This window comes from Equus quagga, chromosome 6 (assembly GCF_021613505.1).
Source record: "Equus quagga isolate Etosha38 chromosome 6, UCLA_HA_Equagga_1.0, whole genome shotgun sequence".
NCBI lineage: Eukaryota > Metazoa > Chordata > Mammalia > Perissodactyla > Equidae > Equus > Equus quagga.
Window position 1 is genome coordinate 110,530,379 of NC_060272.1, and position 8,176 is coordinate 110,538,554.

General features: G+C 39.8%; 1 long non-coding RNA gene across 1 annotated transcript; it reads left to right on the forward strand.

The window, feature by feature from the left end:
• The first annotated feature begins 3,107 nt into the window (after nt 1–3,107).
• Nucleotides 3,108–6,276, forward strand: LOC124240654 (uncharacterized). The gene is made up of 4 exons (XR_006888975.1): nt 3,108–3,229; nt 5,014–5,112; nt 5,347–5,499; nt 6,089–6,276. It is a non-coding gene; the product is annotated as an uncharacterized LOC124240654 (long non-coding RNA).
• Nucleotides 6,277–8,176: the final 1,900 nt, after the last annotated feature.

Consider the following 8,176-nt stretch of genomic DNA (forward strand, 5'->3'; position numbering starts at 1 on the left):
ATAAGGACCCAAACAATCCTTGGCAACTAATCAGAAAAACAAGCCATCGTTGCATTAAGGAAGCCCTCAAAATATGAGTGCTGTCGGTGGAAAATAGAGTTACTCACCAACTGAAAATGTTTACTTGAAGTGAGAATTATTTTATGGAAACCACTGTGAGTTTTGGAATACTTACAATCTGTTCAGATTGGTCACTGTGTGCAATGTTACTGCTGCAATATGCCCTGAGACTTCTAATCTGTCTGCCTAATGGAGCAGGTGGCGAGATTCTCCACTGAGCTGTGGGCTCCTGGAGGGCAGGGACCAGGTCTTATTCATCTTGTATCTCGCACAATCCCCAACTCTTCAAAGATGAAAGCATCTGTATATACATGGCCATGCTCCCTGAAACCCTGCCCTAAAATGCCACCACCCTCATCATCTCTGTCTCATTTCTCTGCTTAATTTTTCTTCTGAGTCATTATTGCCAGCTGTCATGTTATATCTGGCTGTTTTTATCTTTGTTTACTATTTCTTTTTCCACACAAGAATCTAAGTTCCCTGAGGGTAGACATTGAACAGGTTTGATTTCCTGTATATCCCCACCCTAGATCCTAGGATGGTGCCTGGCATATAACAAGTCAATTACAAATATGTATTGACTTTTGAACGAATGCATGAGTGATGAATGAATGGTATTCTCTGTGTCTTTAATTTTTTTTCTTTCCTCTTCATTCTCATCTATTTCATCTTAATGAGGCCTGGAAATTATACTATGATCTTCAATCAGTAGTAACAAAAGGAGGGGCTCTTCATTATATAGAAGGTTTATTCTAAAAAACAGAAGGAACAGGGGACCAGGTCTTGTTGGTCTCTGGCATATGAGTCTACAAACTTGCAGAGAAATATGAGTGACAAGAAATAAAGAAGAGAAGGAGGCAGGAAACAGAATAATCTCCTAATGTCCATCAGTGGTAGACTTCATATGAACTGACAGGCTACCCCATGTGAATAGTAAAACATGTTTGTGCACCATTTTCTAGATTATGTGCCTACACCTAGTCATTAAAACGTAACACTGGGTTCTTTATCATACTGGGCAGGGCCTCCATGTCCTTCTAGGCTTTGAGGGGCAAAGCTACACCTTGTCTAGATTTTGAGTTCTCTTAGTGCACCACTTTCAAACTTAGGGTAAAATTTTAATAAGATAATATAACATTTATTTCCCTTGGGCATTTCTGCATTGTCTCCACATGTGAACGAATAACAATTCCCAACCTATTAATAATGTTCCCATTTTACAACCCCATTTAATGGTTGATGAAACCAGTGACTCAGTGGTTCAGTGACTTGCCTGTGACTTACAGGTGGTTGGTCATCCTGCCAAATACAAAACCTTCAAGGTATTCTTACAAACTCCAGATATTATTTCTTCCTTATCAAACCAATATAGAGCGGGAAGTTCTTTGTTGCCTATGGATGCTCGTAATGTGTGATGACAGTTGAACAAACTTATTTTTGTAATTTCGCAATTTGGGTTTCCCCAAATGGACTTGGGATAAATAGGAAAGTGGCCTAGCTGCAGAGTCTGAGTCTTGGAAAAAACAGATGAGTAGGAACAGAAAGGTCTGTCATTGGCCTTCTCACTACTGCCCCTTCTTTCCACTCTAGGCCTCACACTCCCTACCTCGCCCCCAATCCCCTCAGTTCTTCTGGCCAGCCAACCACTTGTTTGCCTGGTTCTCCTAATGAATCTGACCTCTCCCTTAATTTATCATAGTGGAAATTACACTGGAGATGAGAAACCATAATCCCTAACTGTGTTAATAGCTGTGTGTCACGGGGTGAGCTGTTAAAATCCCCAGAGTACTTGTTTCTTTATCTGTAAAACAGAGATAATGGTATTTCTTTCACAGAGTTATTGCACAGACGACATAAAATCGTGTACTTGAAACTGCCACGCAGAGCCTGTCTCCTAGGAAATGTTTAATAAACTTTTAGGATATAATGTCTAGATATTTGTTCTGACCTAAGTTGGTGATTCTAACGAAAATTTCAAAACAGGAAGATGAAGGACGTTTTTCTAGTGGCTGGTGAGGGGATTCCTTTAGGCAGAGCCAGGGTGGCGCGGGGAAGAAATGGAAGATTCAGCACCATGACGTACACTTGCTCAGTCCCTGTTCTGCACAGCCATACATGGACACGCTGACGAGGGATACCCATTTGTGAAATGGAGAAAAAATGGAGATTAAAATGGGGAAAAATAAAACCTCTTAAGTTTTGGGGATGATTAAATGAAACAATAGACTGCCAATCACCAAATGTGTTAAAGTTAATTATGATAACATAACTGTTCATCTGTGTGGCTTTTTCTAGTGATGGTGATAAAGTTCCCTGAAAGTTCTAGTATAATCACAATAAACTTAACTGAAGACTCCAGAATGACTTCAGGAACTCTTTATTTGGTTCCTTCATGACACAGTTCATATTATTATCTCTAAGATGTTACAATAATTGACAACTCAATTGCAAGTATAAGGTGAGCATCTCTAAATGTATTTCCAAAAGTGTGTAGCAGGTACAGGGAGTTGACGGTTATGAAATAAGCAAATCTAGTAATATGGATGCTCACATATATTATTATGTTTAATGACACGCATGACCTCATTTCCTTAGATAATGCTTAACATCTGTGATAACGTATTTCATGATTTTAATGTGATTAGAAGACCAGGCTCTAGACTCAGAGTGGTCTGATATCCTGGCTCAGCCCCTACTGAGTGACTCTGTGCATGTGCCTTAAACTCTCTGAGCCCCAGTCTCCTTGTAAAAGGAGGAAAAATATACCCACTGTCTACAGTTCTGGTGAAACATGTGGAAAGATGGGAAAAAACTGCAGATTCCTTGTGATGCTGAGCCACCAAATTAACCAATCCTGAAGTCCTATCCCTCGATTTCCGCTGAGATAATGTGTCCTTATTGTCTAAGTAACATTTTTTTTTTTTTTTCCTTTTTCTCCCCAAAGCCCCCCGGTACATAGTTGTGTATTCTTCGTTGTGGGTTCCTCTAGTTGTGGCATGTGGGACGCTGCCTCAGCGTGGTCTGACGAGCAGTGCCATGTCCACGCCCAGGATTCGAACCGCGAAACACTGGGCCGCCTGCAGCGGAGCGCGCGAACTTAACCACTCGGCCACGGGGCCAGCCCCCTAAGTAACGTTTTTGTTGGTTAACCTAAATCAAGAGAGCCTATGTGAGTATGTGAGTGTACATGTATGTGTTATTTAAATAACTCATAAGACATAGCTGGAAAAATTCACTAGTTTTATTAACAATACTCTAGAGGTGTATAGCAGGGACTAGTCATCAAACCAAATGAGTTGATGAAAAGCCCATGTTCTACCTGGTTTTCTGTGGGGAAAATCTTTTGAGTCCTGAGAACTCCTTATGCCTCTAAACCTCCTTTGTAATGCTCATGCAATCTAATATTACCGAATAATCACTTTACTGCAATATCCTCAGAAGAATTTGGAGCTTTGTCATTTCCTGGTTAAAGGTCTCATTATTTGCACCTGGCAGAAACCTAGTCAGGAAGAATTCATTGGTTTATAATTCCAAGTTAAAACACTCTGACCATTTGAATCTGTGAGATTTACTTGCAAAAATAACTCGGCACATTTGGTGTTCTTTAAGGACTGCGGTAAAGTTTTACTGAGTGACATGGTACCCTTTGCAAACAAAGACTACTTTTAAATATTTGAATGAAAGATACAGGGTATGTTTGCATACATCGTGAAATGTTACAGAGTTCAAGATCACGGCCTGATATGTGGCCAAAGTAGATTGTGTTTTAAATGTGTCCTTTCAAATGTGTCCTTCTTGAAGTCCCTTTCCTTTAGCATTCTGCTTCACATTTTAATAATTTGTCTTAGACAAATTAGAAGAAAAAACATAATCTGGGCCTTGTTCCAAGAAATCAAACATGAATAACCCAGGTTAACTTCTATGTCGAATTAACAGTTCGTTGGAATATCGGGTAATCTACCTGAGCGGGTAAACATCTCATTTTTAGAATTTCATCAGACATTGACACTGAGGCTTTTACACTGGCAGTTTATTTCTCCTATTATAAAGGACTTCAGAGCAACAATAAATTAGCTTATTAAGTTAATATCTAAATAGATTTACATAATTTAAGAAGCAAATTATCTTTTGTTATTTTGGTATTTTTGATGACTATTTTTCTGATGATAGGTCAAATTATAAAAATTCACATTTGCATCCACTTACAAAATGATGGAAGTTTATCAGGAAAAAACTGCAAAAGAACTTTCAGATCTCAGTTAAACTTGACATTTTTTCCCAGCAACATTTGCTAAGAACGATAACCCTCAGTGACATTTTACATTCACAAAGGAGACAGGCCACTAGACAAAGTTTCTGGAGGTCATCATTTGTCCTTTGCCTCTTTAGCATTTAAACACTACAAACAAGTGTCTCCACCTCTTCTCAGATAATCCAGTTCTGACTTAAAAATGAAGCCTATGAAGGATGTTGGGTGGAAATAAAGATGTCTGCTGACATAACTCTATGAAAGTGTTGCACATGATCCACTTGAAATGGCACAGCAACAGGGTCAAATCCCTCCTTAGTTGTTGTACTCATCATCTTAAGGGAAGTTGTACGGATACCCACCAGTATACAGTTTCTGTGATTGGCTTTGAAGATTGACCAGAGATCCTTGAATGAAGAATGTGTGTTTAGTGCTTTACAGTCACTGAAAGTAATATGTATATTAATCGTACTTGAAGATAATAGTTAGCTTACACTATCAGATATTACGTATTTCTCAGGAAGCCATCCGAAGGAACTTTATGAAACACTGTGTCTTATTGTTCCCGATAGCTGGATAATTTGTATGAGATTGGAGAGCGGTGGAATTGGTCCACACTTTGTCTTTCTGAGCAGCTCTTCGTTCCAGGCACAGACAATACTTGGAGAGAAATAAAATGACTCCTGTACCTATTGTGTTCTCAGCTGCCTGTGTAACCATCCCAACAAGTGAAAAGACACAGGGCCAGTGTGTGGGACCAGAACAAGGAATGATGGAGAGCAAAGATGGAAGAAGAAAACTAGGTAAGGGAGCTTTATAAATACTTAACAAGAAAAGAGAAGTGATTTGGTTCACTACTCACTTAATTCTCTGCACCTTGTCATCCCTTTTAGGGTACATAACAAGCCACATCTGTGCCGTTGGGGGACTCTGGGTAGATGCCAATCCTACAGCTTTTCTGGGCCACTGTTAGTTGTACTTCTGTGTTTATGAGGCTCCCCTGGTCACTTATGTGAACTTTTTCTGTTTTTTTGGAGTGGAACAAGTCCTTTATCCTGGGCAAGGATGGAGTAGGAGGCCTCAGGTTCATGCCTTCAGATTTCCTTAAAACAACGCACTCTTCTGCATTCCAGAGAGAGGCCTGTATCTGCAGGAATTGCTATCCTTTTCTGGACTCATTATGAGCTCAGGTAAATAAGAGCTGTTAGCCATGAGATAGGTGGATGGAAGAGATGAGGGATGCCCTTCAAAGCTGTCCTGGATGTGCCTGTTCCCTGGTTTTACAATAAATAAAAGTTCTGGGTGTGGATGGGGTATGAGTAGTGAACAAACAATGTGATTGGGCCCAATAGGCTTGGCTCTGTATTCATGCATTCATTTATTCATTCATTTGTACCTTCTTTCATTCATTTACTCAAATATTTACTGAGAGCCCATTGTGTGCGTGACACTCTGCAAAATACTAAAGGTGCAAGCTGAGCAAAAACAGACCCAATTGGATCACTGGTCCATTGTCATGGAGCTCACTAGCCAGTGGCAGTCAGCCCTGATTATTATTTTAGTTTTAGATGTCTTTTTATATTTACAACATTGCTAGCCCACTTGTGAATTCTAAATTTATTAAAAGATTCTAAACTTTTCTAGGGGGAGAATATTCTTTAATTTCAATGATTTAAAATAGGATCCTATATCTTAGAGTTCCTGCTAAGTTCTTTTAATTTGGCATGACAACCTTCCAGGATTAAAGTTCATTAGACTTTGCTTCAACTTTACTCATAGAGACAGAGATGGAGAGAGGCTGGATCAAATGGAGAAGCCAAGGCTCTGGGCATCCCTTTTTGGAGCATGCTCCAAACACCCCTCACGTGGTTCCAGACACAGGAAAATGTGTAATGAGAGAACAGTGAGCCTCCCAAATCTGAGGATGAGAAACCTATTGACAGAGAGTGAACCTTTTTGGTCTCACTGCTTAGGTAAGAATTTTCAAAGCAAACATTTTCCACCCTCCACTTTTAACACTGTTTACAGAGAAAATACACTGTGTGTTTGCTGTGGGGTCTGGAATGTAGCCTTACAAATAAAGCCGGGGGGATCCTGGGTGAAAAGAGGCCAAACTGTAGGGAAACTAAGATGGTCATTCTTCTCAGTCGTACCCCTGAGCAGCCCCTCAGTATCTTCCCCCTGGTGATGTTTGATAGAAGCTTGGATGGTAGCCACATTGATAATCGCTGAATAAACAGCATATTCATGGCAACTGCTTGAGAGATAAGGAGAGATTTTAGATCCCCAAGTTGTTTTCTCCTGAGTGAGGCTTCACTTCTAGGCCTGGCTCATCCCCCCATTCAGGGTTATCTGTGGAAATCACCAGCCACCTGCTTCTGCCTTTATTCTTTCACAAAGATGATGATGCAGCACAGGACACAATCAACTTCTACTGACTGCTTTTAATGTCATTATTTTTATTGAGCAAACTTCTAACTGCTCAGAGCTAATTATTCCTGTTTAATCTGAGGGTGCATATTAGGAGTAATGTTATTACCGCAAAGACAGAAACGAGCAAATGGTCCAGGTACCCTGCACTTCTCTCCATCAACTCATGCCTGCTGTTCCTCATCCTAGAGCATTAACAAGAATGATTATTCGCATATATAACAATAAATTTATGCAAATACAATAAAAGAGAATTAAGATATTTTAATATATTTTGTGTCATTAGCCTATAATAATATTTCTAAGGTCATTTCTGATATGCAGCAGGGATTGGAAACACACTGTGCTCCTTCATTTAAAATAATAGTTGTAATTGTTCATTCCTTCTCACATTTACTCATTCTTTCAATAGCATTTATTAAGCTCTTATTGTATACCAGGCATTGGGGGTGAAATGGAAAAGAAGTCAAATATGTTCCCTGCTCTCACAGAGCTAAGAGTCAAGTGAGAGAGATTATACCTGAAAAAGTTGCATATCATACAAATCTGTATAAATTCATATTAAAATTCAATAGGACAGTTTGGTCTTTTTTGTTGTTGTTGTTGAGGAAGATTAGCCCTGAGCTAACATCTGCTGCCAATCCTCCTCTTTTTGCTGAGGAAGCCTGGCTCTGAGCTAACATCTGTGCCCATCTTCCTCTACTTTATATGTGGGACGCCCACCATAGCATGGCTTGCCAAGTGGTGCCATGTCCACACCTAGGATCTGAACTAGCAAACCCTGGGCTGCCAAAACGGAACATGCAAACTTAACCACTGCACCACCCGGCCAGCCCCGGATAGTTTGGTCTTAAAGTTCTCCATAACTACTTTTGTAAGGTAAAGTACTGACTGCTAGTATATCTATTTGGTTAGGCCAGATACATCAGGCTTTATCAAAACTAGGCACATAGTTCCTCTCAAACATGAGAACACTTTCGTTCTACAAGGTGTCTGCAAATGGTTATGATGTAGATACACAGTTCTTTCAGTACACGACAATGAAGGAGCTGTCGTATACATCACAGTGTATTGATGTATTTACAGTGGTGTAAATTTAAATAAAAGTTAGGTACATAGACAACTAAGCACAACGTATGTGCTTTACTAAAAGGGTGAGAACGCAGCATAGCAGAAAGACTAAAGGGTGGAGGCATTGGGCAATGAGTGTAAAAAAGCTTCCAGGACCCAGATGTCAAGGATTAATAGAATTGACCAGAGTAAGGAAGAAATGGTGGAAAAAAGGAGTAAATTCACAGAGAATTAAAGACTCAGCCAGCCATAGTTTTCTCAGTCGTTCTAGTCATTTCTCTCATGGAAAGAAAGCCTCAGTTCCCTTTCTAGACATTCTCCTGGACTCTTAAGAGACTCCTTCCTGTCTTCTTACTCAGAAGAACA